At 43.0% G+C, this 13,419-nt stretch overlaps 1 protein-coding gene across 4 annotated transcripts in view; it reads right to left on the bottom strand.

The window, feature by feature from the left end:
• LYPD6B (LY6/PLAUR domain containing 6B) overlaps window positions 1-8,886 on the bottom strand; it is a 65,921-nt gene extending 57,035 nt beyond the window's left edge. For 2 of the 4 annotated variants that reach the window (XM_081930070.1, XM_081930069.1), the window contains exon 1: window positions 8,611-8,886. The gene's annotated coding sequence lies outside the window, so the exon portion shown is untranslated. The remainder of the gene's footprint in view (window positions 1-8,610) is intronic. The other 2 variants (XM_081930068.1, XM_081930067.1) reach the window with 1 other exon arrangement.
• Between the last annotated feature and the right edge of the window lie 4,533 nt (window positions 8,887-13,419).

The raw sequence follows: 13,419 nt of genomic DNA, 5'->3' as shown, positions 1-13,419 counted from the left end.
ATTGTAGAGGTGCCTGTTTGCAAAACACAGATCTGAATGATTCACAGTGCAATCCTATACATGTGTAATGCCTCACTGTGTTAATGAGGCAACTTACAAGTAAATGGGTATAGGATTGTAGTCTCTTTAGGCTCCTCAACACAGACAAGGAACAAGACTCCTTTTAACAGGTACATCTTGCAATTGCACCTCAACATCTTTCATTTTCTTAGCACAGTGGCCCGTTTCCTACTCTGTCCTAAGTACATACATGGTTGCAAGGTATACATTAGATTCAAAAAATCTCTCTTTCATCCTTTGTTATCTGTCATATGATTAAATATTTGCTTTTACACAGCATGCAAGGCCTTTTAAAAAAAGATCCTTACTAGTGAATAACACATTCTGATCAAGTCTTACATCTAGCTGACAGGGAAATACCTCCAATTGTACAAATATGTCTGCTTTTTTATACAATGTATACAGGCAGGATCTTACAGGTCTGAACAGTGTGAGGGGAACAAGGAGTAAGAGTTGGATACAACCAGAGGGTAATTTTTAAAAGAATAATAATGAAAGGGTGTGTAAATTCCCCAGATTGTGACTTTTTGGATATAAATGTCCAGAATAACTTATTTTGCATTACATAGATATGGCAATTAAAGGAATTCCAGGATTTTTTTCAGTCTAGTAAAGCTTGCATCCCTATATTCACGTATAGGGAGTAAGATTTACCAAAGTCAACAGAATTTAGCTTTTAGTAGGTGTGTATAGAATTGCACAGCAAGTTACACAATTACAGTGCTACCTCTGGATACGAACGAGATCCGTTCCGGAGCCCCGTTCGCATCCAGAAGCGAACTCAACCCACGTCTGCATGTGCGCAGGTCACGATTCGCCACTTCCGCGAAAGTATGTGATGTCATTTTGACCGTCTGTGCATGCGCAAGTGGCGAAATGGAAGTAACGCATTCCGTTACTTCTGGGTCACTGGGTCACCGAACGCGCTCAACCTGAAGCAACTTCAACCCGAGGTATGACTGTACTGGGATGTATCAGGGAACTGAAAGGGTTCATCAAAGATAGAGAGGAGTGATAAAGGAGCACTGAAGTAGATGTACTGCTTGAAAGGGATATTTTACACACACACACACATCTGGATGTGATTGCATATGCAATTTGCAATGGATTATATGCAACACATTTATTTTCGATTGAACATTTCAATGCGTAAACAGAAGCTACTTATTAGATAATAATGGTAATATTCCCTCCCTCCCAATTATCTCTAAAGATACAGAAAACCTTGGGGAAACTGGTGCAAAATGCTTGATTTTACATAAAACCCATGTGGATAAGAATGAAATATCATGGGCTCAGTTACACCATTGATGGTATGCCCCTTTCTCCCCTCTCTCCTGCTTTGGTATGCACCCATGGGCATGTGCAGACACTATAGGCTTCTGAATGGGAGGTACACATAGGAAGCAGCCCTATGGAGATTCATTTGGGTGCTGCACTTGTAGAAGACTGGATAAAACTCAAGAGTCCTTGTCTATAACTAAGTCCTCAATGCACAAGTATTTTTACTACCAATGTGCAAATTCCTTTGACTTACTATCCTAGGGCATATGTAAATAAAATGTGCAAAAATGTTCAAATAGGAACCTGTTAGGGTAAGCTATAGGACACACTGACTTAAATCTGCAAGAAGTGAAGAGTTAACAGTAGTCAACCACCTATGCCTATTACTTACTCCTACTCTTCTTTTGAACAATAGTGTGCTATTTTCTTGATGGACAGCATAATGTTCGAATAACCCCCTCACACTGCAAACAATACTAGAGAAAGTGAGAGGTACTTGAATGCATGTGAAAATTTCAGCATATATCTGGCTTCATTTTTGAGCAAATTAGTCTCCATACAAAAAAATTATAGGGCCAGACATACTATTCACCAAATGTCCAGGAACCATATCTATATATTTTTACTTTAAAAAAACCCCACCTGAATCTGACACCCAATTAAGAAACCCAACATAATGAGAAGCTCAAATTCAAAGTATAAAACTGTCCTGAAGCCCCATAAAAATTTTCCAAAAATGTGTAGCTTGAATATGATAAAACAAAAAGTTGGGTTTTTTAACTACATATGTGTAAATTAATAATATTTTCATACTACCTTACATGTTGCTGGTTTTATTATGCAGTTGCTTTATTTTAGCTTTAGTCTATCTTACTGTTGTAGTATATTAACCTTGTGGATTATTTTTATTAATAAAAAATGGGGTATACATTTCTTAGAATTAAATAAATCAAACAAATAGAAGATAAACTTGACCTTGCTGTATCCTGAAAATCCCAGAAGAAAATAGTCCTTTTCCATCCATCACTTATCAAAATGGATGTGGAAGTATTCACCCTAAATCCAGACCAACCCTGGAGATGGTTTAATAATATGGCAGGTGCCACAGGCAAGGGATGGTCAGAAGGTAGATTGGGATCTACAGGTAGATAGATCTCTGGGTGATTTGCAAGTGTTTCTGGTTTCCAGTTGTTTTAGCAACAGAAACAACAAAACAACTTTTTAAATTAGGCTGCTGAAATGAGGAAAGCTAATCTGCAGTAGATTTTTACCTGAAAAGAATGAGTTCATTTCATTTCATTTCATTTCATTTCATTATTTCATTTCATTTCATTTCATTATTTCATTTATTTATTTATTTATTTAACAAGATAGTTATATACTACTGTATAAAAAATCTATAACTGCAGTTTACAACAATATAAAAACATAAAACCAGACAGGTTTTTTTTAAAGTTAAAAGCAAAACAAAAACAAACATCAGCAGACATGGTGTGTACTATTATTTTCCTGCATAGACTGGCAGAAGAGGAAAGTTTTCAGCAGGTGTTTAACAGCTGGTGCTGAAGTCACCAACTGAATCTCCATTGGCAGGATGTTCCAGAGGACCGATAACACTAAAGTCTCAGTTTCCTGTTGTTGTCAAATTATCCTCATCAACTTGGGGAATGACCAGAGATGCTCTTGCAGATGATCTCAGTGATCGAGCTGGGATATAAGGGTTCAGGCAATTCCTGGACCCAAGTTCTTCAGAACTTTGGAGATCAATGCAAGGACCTTGAACCTGGCTTGGTGGCAGATGGGCAGCCAGTGAAGCTGTTTTGATGTCACATGTTCTCAACCAGAAGCTTCCATCAACAACCTGGTCGCAGCATTCTGCACCAGCTGGATCTTCCAAACCAGACCCAGAGCGCATTACAGAAATCTAGTCTCAATGTTACCAATGCATGGGCTACAGTGGTCAAGTTAGGAACAGCCATAGCTGGCAAAGCAGACAAAGCTGGTAAAAGGCACTCCTAGTATAGAGGGCACTTGGGCTTCTATTGACAGATGTATCCCCAATATAAGCACCTGCTCCTTCAGACGGAGTGCAACCCCAACCAGAACAGGTAAATTGCTAATTTCCTGAACATGGGAACCACAGACTCAAAGAGCCTCGGTCTTCCCAGGATTTGAACACAGCTTATTGGCCCTCATCCAGTCTACAACTACATCCAGACACTGAACCAAAAAGCTTTTGCAGCCTCTCCTGATTCGGATGTTATGGAACAATAGTTCTGATACTGATAACAAATTCCTGGGCTGAGAATGTGCTCTGAGGCACATTGTTCTTTAATTCTATGCCTTTTGCACAGGGCTCTGGCTGATAGATCTTGGGGGTTCTAGCAAAAACCAAACACCAACATTGTAGAGCTCCCAAGTCTGAAATCTCCCCGCCCCTTCCATAGGCTGCACCAGGATCTCATTAAAGAGCGTGATAAGCTCCCCACAGGGCCTTTTTGTTTGACAGCCTTGTCAAAAACAGAGCTATACATTTATAAATAGTCCTATCTAAATTATAATTAATAATAATTACAAACCTCAGCAGCTGGGATACACCCGAAAGTTAAATCATACTGTAAGCAAAGACTTGGGAGTCCAGACAGCTACTTCTGGCACACCTAAAGGCTTGCATGTGCCTTGGGGAAAATTTTAATCATTTTTTATTTGAGCAGCTGACATCACACACACGCCATGCCATGTCACAATTTATTTCTGAAATCCCCCTCCATTTCAAAAGCAGATTTCCCTGTGTCACAGGCAGAAAGGTGGCTACTGTCTGAATAACAGCTGGGGCATGTAGAAACATAGTACTTTGAATACCTACCCCAACCCCAAAATCTTTCTCTTAAAGAACATGCACACCAGTTTGGGTGATCCTGTTTCCTCATGCAAATAAGAAGGCTGTTCTCAGAATGAATGGCATAGAGATAATATTTTTTCCTGTAAGCAGATGCTTGAAATGCTTCCCCAAAACCCAGATGCTACCTTGACTTTTCATCATATCTGATGAACAGCATGCCCTGAGGACTCTTTGTTTCAAAATACAGCGATCCTGTTAACGATCACAAGTCTCTATCAAATGCAGACAGTTGTTCCCTACTGCAAGCCTAAACTGACAAGGCTCAAGTTCAGATTTCATGAGTTCAATCCTGAACACCGATGAAGCCAGTCCCTTGCGGGTTTTCATTCTCCCTCTCCCAAAAGGAATGTTAACATTTCCTTTTCATCAACCAGGAAGATTTACATCTAATCTGTCACTTTGAAGTAACTCCTGCCTTGATTTATGCGCAGCAGATGCTACTGTAGAGCCTATTTATTTAAAATGCAACACTGAAGTTGAGAGACTAATGGATCGACATCTGTAAAGGATTATACCACAAACACATATGCCTTAAAACATAATGAAGAAAAGGAGGTCAAAAGCCAAATAATTCCAGGAATTCTAGTAGTTAGGGCACACAACAAATCAGTACTGATCCTCAATGTTTTTACCTCTTGTTATGGTGTCTGTTACAAGCTGATAAGGAAAGACATGAGCGATGAGCCAAGTATTTGAAGGTTTGGTAGTATTGCCAAATTTTCCAGTGATTCAGCAGAATTCTGTTACGGGGTAACTACGATGCAGTGCTTGTGCGAGGGCAATTTCTTTCTCCTCTTCCCCACCACAGCCCAGAAAAGCTGTACGGTTTTCCTGATTGTCAGTGGAGGCTTTTAGGTGGGACTCCAGTAGGGAAGAAATGGCAGGGATTGTCCCTTCTGCACTCTTGCAGAAGCACTGCATTAGATAGTCTTTATGCTGCTTTTCAGTAAGGCTCAAAGTGCTAACCAAACGGAGAATTGGCAAGGTGGATCAGCTCCAGGTGAACCAATACGTGACCAAGAGCCTGGAAATATCTGTGGAAAACATTACAGGGTCAGGCTACGATGCCTCTTCAGCGAGAATATTCCACAACTTTGTCATGACTACTCTGCTTCTGAGTGTTACCAAAACCAGCTCACAATCAGATCTCTCAAGGTGGAGCGCTTCGATGGGATAGAGGTATTCCCAAGGAATAACAAACTTAGCAACTTTAGGACTTTGTAGGCAATGGTCATCACTCGGTAACTAAGCAGTGCTCTTGGGGGTAGCACAGGTAACCTATAAAGCCTGCACTGCTGAATATCTCATGGTACTCGCTGCAGCAGTCACTATGTGCAATTACAAAGCCATGCAATTACAGCTGCCAAGATCCCCCATTTGTTGGTAAGTGTGTGGCTGTCGATGAAGTGTAACAGACAGAAAGCACTGCAGATCAGAAATATCACCTACTGTCTCTGAACAGCCCTGGTGGCAAACCACTCCATCAGAAGGAGTGTGACCCCCATCAAGCCACCAACTCCCATATCACAAAATTTGGTGTCGTTATGACTTCAGATAAATTCGCAAAATAGATGCTGCAGACCAACTCCCACGTTTCCTTCCATGCAAGATCTGGTTCATGTGATGCTGTCAGCCTTAAAAACCAAGCTGTGTAATGTTGTTGGGAGCAGCATGTGCACAAGCACTGAATTCAGCCAAAGTTAGCCGTGGGCACAGCACCACAAATGTTGGAAATCCGTGCATGCCTAAAGTCCATCCCAGCTGAGTTCAACAGATGGTAGGGGCAAGGACAGAATTTCCTCACCAAGGGCTTTTGCAAGTGGAAGTTGGCCATGGTACCTTCCTCAAAACTGCCCCCTTCTTTGTGCAAAACACACTACAAAGCAAAACGGTAGACTTTGGAGTCTATTCCCTCATAAAACAAAGTCACCCAGTATTCTGTCCATATGAAAGAGAGTCCATATGAAATATAAATAAAAACTGTCGACTGAATAGCTCAGGTGTGCAATTATTGACATTTGCAGGTCTGCACTCTCAGAGAGAGTCACCACAATTGTTGGTCCAGCAAAGCTTTATGGAAACAAATATAGTATAACCTACCAATTATAAGAGAAAAATGCGGCTCCATAGTTGGAGAGCAGAGGAAAATGACAAGAAAAGAAAACAAAGTTAATAGCAAGCTGGAACCAAACAGGACTCATGTTTGTGAATCACAGTCTAGCTTGTTTGTTCAAGTAAAACTGAGATTTGAATTTACAGCCCCAATTGTAATTATAGCTGCTTGACTCAAATACAAGCCAGTGTGTAATGTGCTTTTGTTTGTATTCAATTTATTTTTAGACCACACACCCAAACACAGCTGATCTAAGTATTTTTGATTTCTCAGTTTACTTGATGAATGGTACTGATAAGGAAGACTAGTCATGTTTAATGTAACTTAAGGCATATAAAATTTGGCCAAAAAAAGCAAATAACTCCCTTGTAGCTCAAATTATGTAATTGGTGCAGGTCCCTATATCTATACATTTAGGTGAACACCAGAAGGCCCCAAAATACATGGACAAACTGAAACACAGCAATATTTGTCTTTAAAAGCCCATAGGAAATATACTAGTGTGAAGAAAACAAATAAAAGAAATTAGATTTTTTTCCCTATAAAAAGAAGTTGTTGCAACCCAGCTGGAAAAAAAGAAAGAGATGAGTTTTGAACTTGAACCCACCCTGTTCAAAGGGGACACTCTTTGAACAAGGGTTGCCAGATCCCCTCCTCCTCTTCTTCACAAGGTTCCTCTATTTCTAACACTTGCATGACGCGCATACTTCAACAGCTTAGCCTTTCAGCCCCAAAGGAACCGTTCTCCCTACTGAATTCCTGCCCACTCTGCAAAGTGTTAAATGCACAGGCAAACCTTGCTCTGAATAGTCATAGTAAGGGCTATTTGCCATGAGCAAGAAACAGCACTCCCGGGGAACAAACAGAGCAACCTTCTTCACCCAGTGACCTCAAGAGGTTGTCAGACTACACCTCCCAACATCCCTGACTGTGCTGGCTTGGGCTCATGGGAATTGTAATCCGCATTATCTGAGGTGGTCCCCAGGTTATCAAATGGCCTTCCAAGTGTGTCCTGTGCCACCATTGTATGCTTCTTGGTGATAGGCTAAGACACACCTCTTTACTTGAGTCTTTGGTTGAGTGGATGTCTTCCTGCCTCCTGCATTGTTACACACTGTTGTTCTGTGCTGTGGTTTTGTTATTCTGATACTGGCCCTTTATTTTTATTTTTAAGACCTGTATATTGCACTTATTTGAACTGTGATGGTTTTGTAACTGGCCCATGACCATTTGGTGAAGGGATTGTCTATAAGCAAAACGAACATAAAACTAAAATTTGGGGGGGGGGGTTGCTTGTGAACTTCCTGGAGGTGTCTGGCTGGCACTAGGTGGACATCGCTGGACTAGGTGGACATCGATCAGAATCTGCACGGCAATACTTGCAGCCTTCTAGAGATGGACATCGCCTGTCTCTAGTGGCTGCAGGCTAGATCTAACCTAGCACAGAGAGACCAAGGGGTGAGGACACACAGGCTAGCAGAGTGCAACAGAAACTATTCTGACACATTCTTCAGCCTGAAAAAATACAAATGCCTCAGAATCCAAGGAGCGTGTGTTCAAAGCCACTTCCTTATCCCACGCCTTGACACGTGTGCAGAAGCCACGCTTTGCATGCAAAAGTTTCCATGTTTGATCTTTGGCACCTCCCTGCAGGGCCTCTTGTCTGAAACCCTGGAGTGCCATGGCCAGTCCCCAAAGACCACCTTCCCTGCCCCCTCGCATCCCAGGGTAGCCAAACAGTAGCTGTGGACAAACTTTTCAGCTTAACGCCTGGCCACTAGTCATGCTGGGAGTCATGGGTGTAGCCAGGATTTATTTTAGGGGGGGGGGGCAGTCCTTATGTGGTGGTGGTGGGAATAACCAAATTATCTGTGACGCATTTGGTCAGTTAAATATATTTATTTCCTTGCCCCCTCTGGCTAGGCCCATGGTGGGAGTTGTTGCCCATCATTTCTGGCTTCCTGCTTACACCCCACTGGCTTGCCCCTGCCCTCTAACCCGATCCTCTCTAGGTGGGGCTGAACACACCCAAACACCCCCCCAACTCCCACCAGGCCTAGCAGAGAGGGCGGGAGCTGGCAGACCCAAACATCTGGAGGGCATCAGCTGGAGGCTAGGCAGGGGCAGACCCTCCCGCGTGGACCAATCGCCTGACTCGCTATATGAGGCAGTTCCCGAGGAGGAGGAGGAGGAGGAGGAGGCGACGCTTCGTCCAGAGCCCGCGCACCCGCTGCCAGCCTGACTCACTCACCCCGCGCTCGAGTGGTCGTCTCTCTCTTCCTCCCCCGAAGAAGGTGCGCGGAGCCGAGGCGAGGCTTCGTTCAGGGCAGAGCGAGCGCCGGGAGCCCGAGGAGGAAGAAGAAGAAGAGGAGCGCCGTCGCCACTTGCCTGCCGTCGCCTCACACACCCGAGGGGCGGGGCTTTACCTGCTGCCGGGGTGGGGCTGCCAGGTGGGCGCCCGCCCGCTCGCCAGGGGGTCGGCTCGCGCCCCTCGTGCTGAGAGGCGGGGGGCGAGGGGGCGGGAGGAGGAAAGGCTGAGGCTTGGAAAAGAGCTGGAGGAGGCGCGCGACAAGACACCTCACACACACACACACACACAAAATACACACACCCTTCTTTCTCGCGCCACGGGCAAGAGCCACGCCTCGCGCTCCGGGACTCCCAGTTTCCTCAGGGAACGAGGAGCTCCTCGGAAAGTTGTTCCCTCGGCGCCACTCTCTCCCGCCGCCTCAAAGAAGTTGCTTTCGGGAGGCGGGACGTGGAGGATGCGGAGTTGTGCAACACCTGTAAGCTCGGCGGGGGCCGAGGGAAAGTGTAGCAGCACGACAGCCGGTAGGCGGCGCTGTGGAGACGCGCAGTTGGGATGAGCGAGAGAGCCACCGAAGCGCCGGCGCGGATTGGGAAGCGGCTCTTCTTCCTCAGCAACTGCTGGGGTGCCTGGCAGGTTCCTCCTCCGTTTGGACTTCGCAGGAGGAGGGTTTTGGGTGGCCACTTGTCAGAGATTCTTTAGCGGCGCTCGCAGGGGGTTGGACTAGATGCCCCTTGGGGGTCCCTTCCCACCCTAGAATTCTAGGAGTCCAGCGTTGGCAGCTCTCGCACGCCTCCCACCTGCGCGCGTGCGCACGGGGAGCAGCTGAGCAACTCGATGACCCCAGTCATTAGCCCCTTGTCACCCGAGGCAGCAATGAACTCGGGCACAACCCCTGCTCCTTCAAACTGATTGCCGGTATGGGAAAAAAAACCCAACCCTTTGTATTTGTATAGTTACACACAATAACCTACATACTGCAATGTTACATAATCATATGCAATTGCATAAAAGGAAAATGAATGCAGGAAAGCAAGAAAAAATGGGCCAATTTCATTTTAGCTCTTATTTAAGATAGCTAGGAAGATGGTTGTATATACGAATGGAAGCCGGATGTATGCATGTTGTAAAATGTTCTCGCATTCCCTCTTCCCCCAGCCCACTCCCTCGAGCTCTTAACAATAATTTTCAGGTCATCACTGCAAATACTTCTTTAAAAATGACAGTGACAAGACACCAATTTATAATCAGCAACCTCATTAGAGCCACAGTGATTTATATGGACTTCTTTCTCCCACTCTCTTTTTACCCAAGTTGATCTTTTCCCTATCGGAGTACTGCACAAGATTGTCTGCAAACACTGCCAGCTAGTGGAAGTTAAGTGGCCTTGCCTAAGTAGCAAAGCACTGTTCCAATAGTAATACAACAATTCATAAATCAATAGGAGGGCTGCTCTGCAAGGGAGTTTTCCAGAGGAAACACAGGCTTTTCAACCACCCCTATCTGAGTTTGTATAGAAAAGGCCTCCCTCCACCTGAGAGCTTGGAGGCTTGCTTCCAGTCATGGTAGAAAGAACTGGGCTGGACGGGCCAATGGTTGACTCCTTAAAAAAGGGGAGCTTCATAAAGGGGAAGGGGATTGTGGTTGAGTCTGCAACTTGCCAAACACAGGTCTCCTTGTTTCTAACATCTTTATAAACCCCAACCCTTTGTGCAAACACAGTTTAGTACTCTGTTCTGATCAAAAGAGAAGGACTGGAAGGGAACTGTGTGTGCCTTGCTGACTGAGAAGTCATCATGTTACGAGGGACGACAAATAATAATAATAATAAATACCAAACGTATTTGCTGAAAGCAAATGGGCTGCATTCAATTATCTCCTCTTGGGGAGACAGATCTCATCTGGTTAGTCGTGGCCCCCCCAACACGAAGGGCTTTTGCTGAAAATAGGGGCTCTGTGCAGGGTCCAAACTCTCTCTCTCTCCAGCGGCCTGTCTTCAGAGTTGAAGTGTGGTTGGTCCTAACAGGCATGAAATCTGCAATGCACACCCAAAACCTTCAAGTTACGTGCTGGGCTGGGCTTATCAATCATTAGGCTTGCAGCTTGGACTGGTGAACAGGTTTGCTCCCACAGCAAGCAACAAGAACCCTGTGTTTGATATGTTTATTAATTTAATTATATTATAAGTATATATTTATATAATAAATATAATTATAATTATAAAATTAATTAATATACATTAATTAATTAATGTAGCGAAAAGATCTGACCTCAGAAAAACCGTCTGTAAACACAGAACAGGGTGAAATCGCAACCACAGATAAATACAGGCCACAAATGCTACTTGCAAGATAAAGTTTACTTCGATTTTATTTCCACTTTTAAACAGTTTTTGGATGATACATCATGCAGTCTGCCAGTGTATCCATACATTTTAATAGATAGTATTTTTAGAACCAAGATCAAAAGACTTATCTATGGGAATGGTTGGGGAGATTCAGGTCTGCTGTTACAGAGCTTGAGTCATTACAGCGTATTTTATAATAGTGGCAATTCCCTCCTCCCCCCGCCCCCGGATTGTAATCAGAAAAGTATCCACATTTCACTTTTTCCCCCTAAAACAAGCTACTGTACAGATACATAGATCCCAGAGAATACACATCTGGAGTACACATTACACACTTTACAAACTAGACATGTATACTTCTACAGAATGCCTGGATCCCTATTGTTCTTTCACATCTTCCACTATTTAAAGTGTTTCAGAAATGAGAGAGACAGAAGTATTTAGGAGTAAGACGTGAACTTGGAAGCTGACAATCCTTTTGTACGGGTGTTTAAAACAGACATTTGTCCAATGTTTTTTGAACTTCATAAAGGCATTAAATAAAGCTCTAATTGCCAACACAACGGAGCAAATTAATCATCCTTGTAAGTGTTGTTGCACAATTCTGATGAGAATGGTTTACTGAATAAAAAAACATTTTTGTATTCCGCTTGCCTCCAAAGTGTACAATGACATAGTGTTCAATCCATCGGCAACAGATTGCACACAGTTGCTGTTATAATCTCTTATTCAACATGGCTTGCATGGGCAACACACACAGATAGAACCTTCAGAAATGGGAACAGTCATGGGTGATACATTCCCAAGACCAAGGCCTGGGGAGACCCAGCCAGATGGCCAGGGTATAAATAAATTTTAGTAGTAGTAGTAGTAGTAGTATGGTCCATTTGATATACAACATTCTATGGTTGAGTTTTCACGTGTGTGTTTCTTTTTTTTTTAAAAAAAGTAAGTGTTTCTAGAGATCAAGTTGCTGTTTTATATTTTAAAGTAGTTTTTCCACTCACTTAGGTATGTATACAGAAATGTTTCCAAAAACTCAGCTGCATTTAAGATACTAGTATAGCTTAAATGCTTCTGATTTCTACTAGATTCAGAATAATCCACTTTCACCTTTGCTTGGCAAAATACACACTTAGCAAATATCATCACGAGCTTTCTTATTTGTCTCAGCGAGGTTAAAAAGGTTAGGACTAAATAAAATACAAAGTGCATTTGAAAACAACTGCTTAGGAAAATGAGAAATTTGACAGTAGAAAAAGGTACAATTGAAATCAGTAACAAAGAAATTCCATATTGTATGGTTTATAACATGTCAAGTATTAGATGCAATACTTATTTAAATAAGCTGAAAGAAACAATTTTGAATCTGAAAACAAAAAAAGCAAACACAAACGACTATCAGTGATGAAATGTCAATGTTGCTGCCCAAAAATATGGTAAAAATTATTCTATATGACCTACGAATAGGTACCAAAACTAGATCTATTAACTCTTCAGCAAAAAAGTAACTCTAGCAGCAAAATAAAATTGCAGTGCCACAGAAACAAGATGAAACTTTGTGGACACTTTAAGATGTCAACTCTAAGATGTGCCTTTTTAGCATTTCAGAGGATAATCTGCCGTCTCTGAATCAGAATGGAATAGTTAGTTCTGATGCCTCCATTAAGGGGTTTATGCTAGATGAACTGACTGGCTGATCAGCAACTAGCTGTTCCTAAAGTATATCAGGAACACTGTCCTTATAAAGGCATCAAAAGTTACTTTTCCATGGTGCTCAAGATAGACACACACTTGTGCAGAACAGCTAAAGCCCTCTGTTATGAAAGTGCTTGGGTACACACTGCACACAATTCTCATTAATTCTAATGGTGATTGCACAGGTATAATGCTCAATGGATTACATTCATGATAAGAATGAACTTTTACTTTAATAATAATAATAATAATAATAATTTATTATTTGTACCCCGCCCATCTGGCTGGGTTTCCCCAGCAACTCTGGGCGGCTTCCAACAAAGATGAAAAATACACTAAAATGTCACATATTAAAAACTTCCCTGAACAGGGCTGCCTTCAGATGTCTTCTGAATGTCAGGTAGTTGTTTATCGCTTTGACATCTGATGGGAGGGTGTTCCACAGGGCGGGCGCCACTACCGAGAAGGCTCTCTGCCTGGTTCCCTGTAACTTGGCCTCTTGCAGTGAGGGAACCGCCAGAAGGCCCTCGGAGCTGGACCTCAGTGTCCGGGCAGAACGATGGGGGAGGAGACGCTCCTTCAGATATACTGGACCGAGGCCGTTACACAAAACTATATGTTAACAATCGGGGGGGGGGGCAGTTCAGGTCCACAAAAGCTACACATTGAAAAAAAAAATCGTAAACGATGTACATGATATGATATGA

This window comes from Podarcis melisellensis (genome assembly GCF_964234715.1).
Source record: "Podarcis melisellensis genome assembly, chromosome: 1".
NCBI classification, from domain to species: domain Eukaryota; kingdom Metazoa; phylum Chordata; class Lepidosauria; order Squamata; family Lacertidae; genus Podarcis; species Podarcis melisellensis.
The sequence above is the reverse complement of the archived record's forward strand: the minus strand, read 5'-3'. Positions and strand labels throughout refer to the sequence as shown.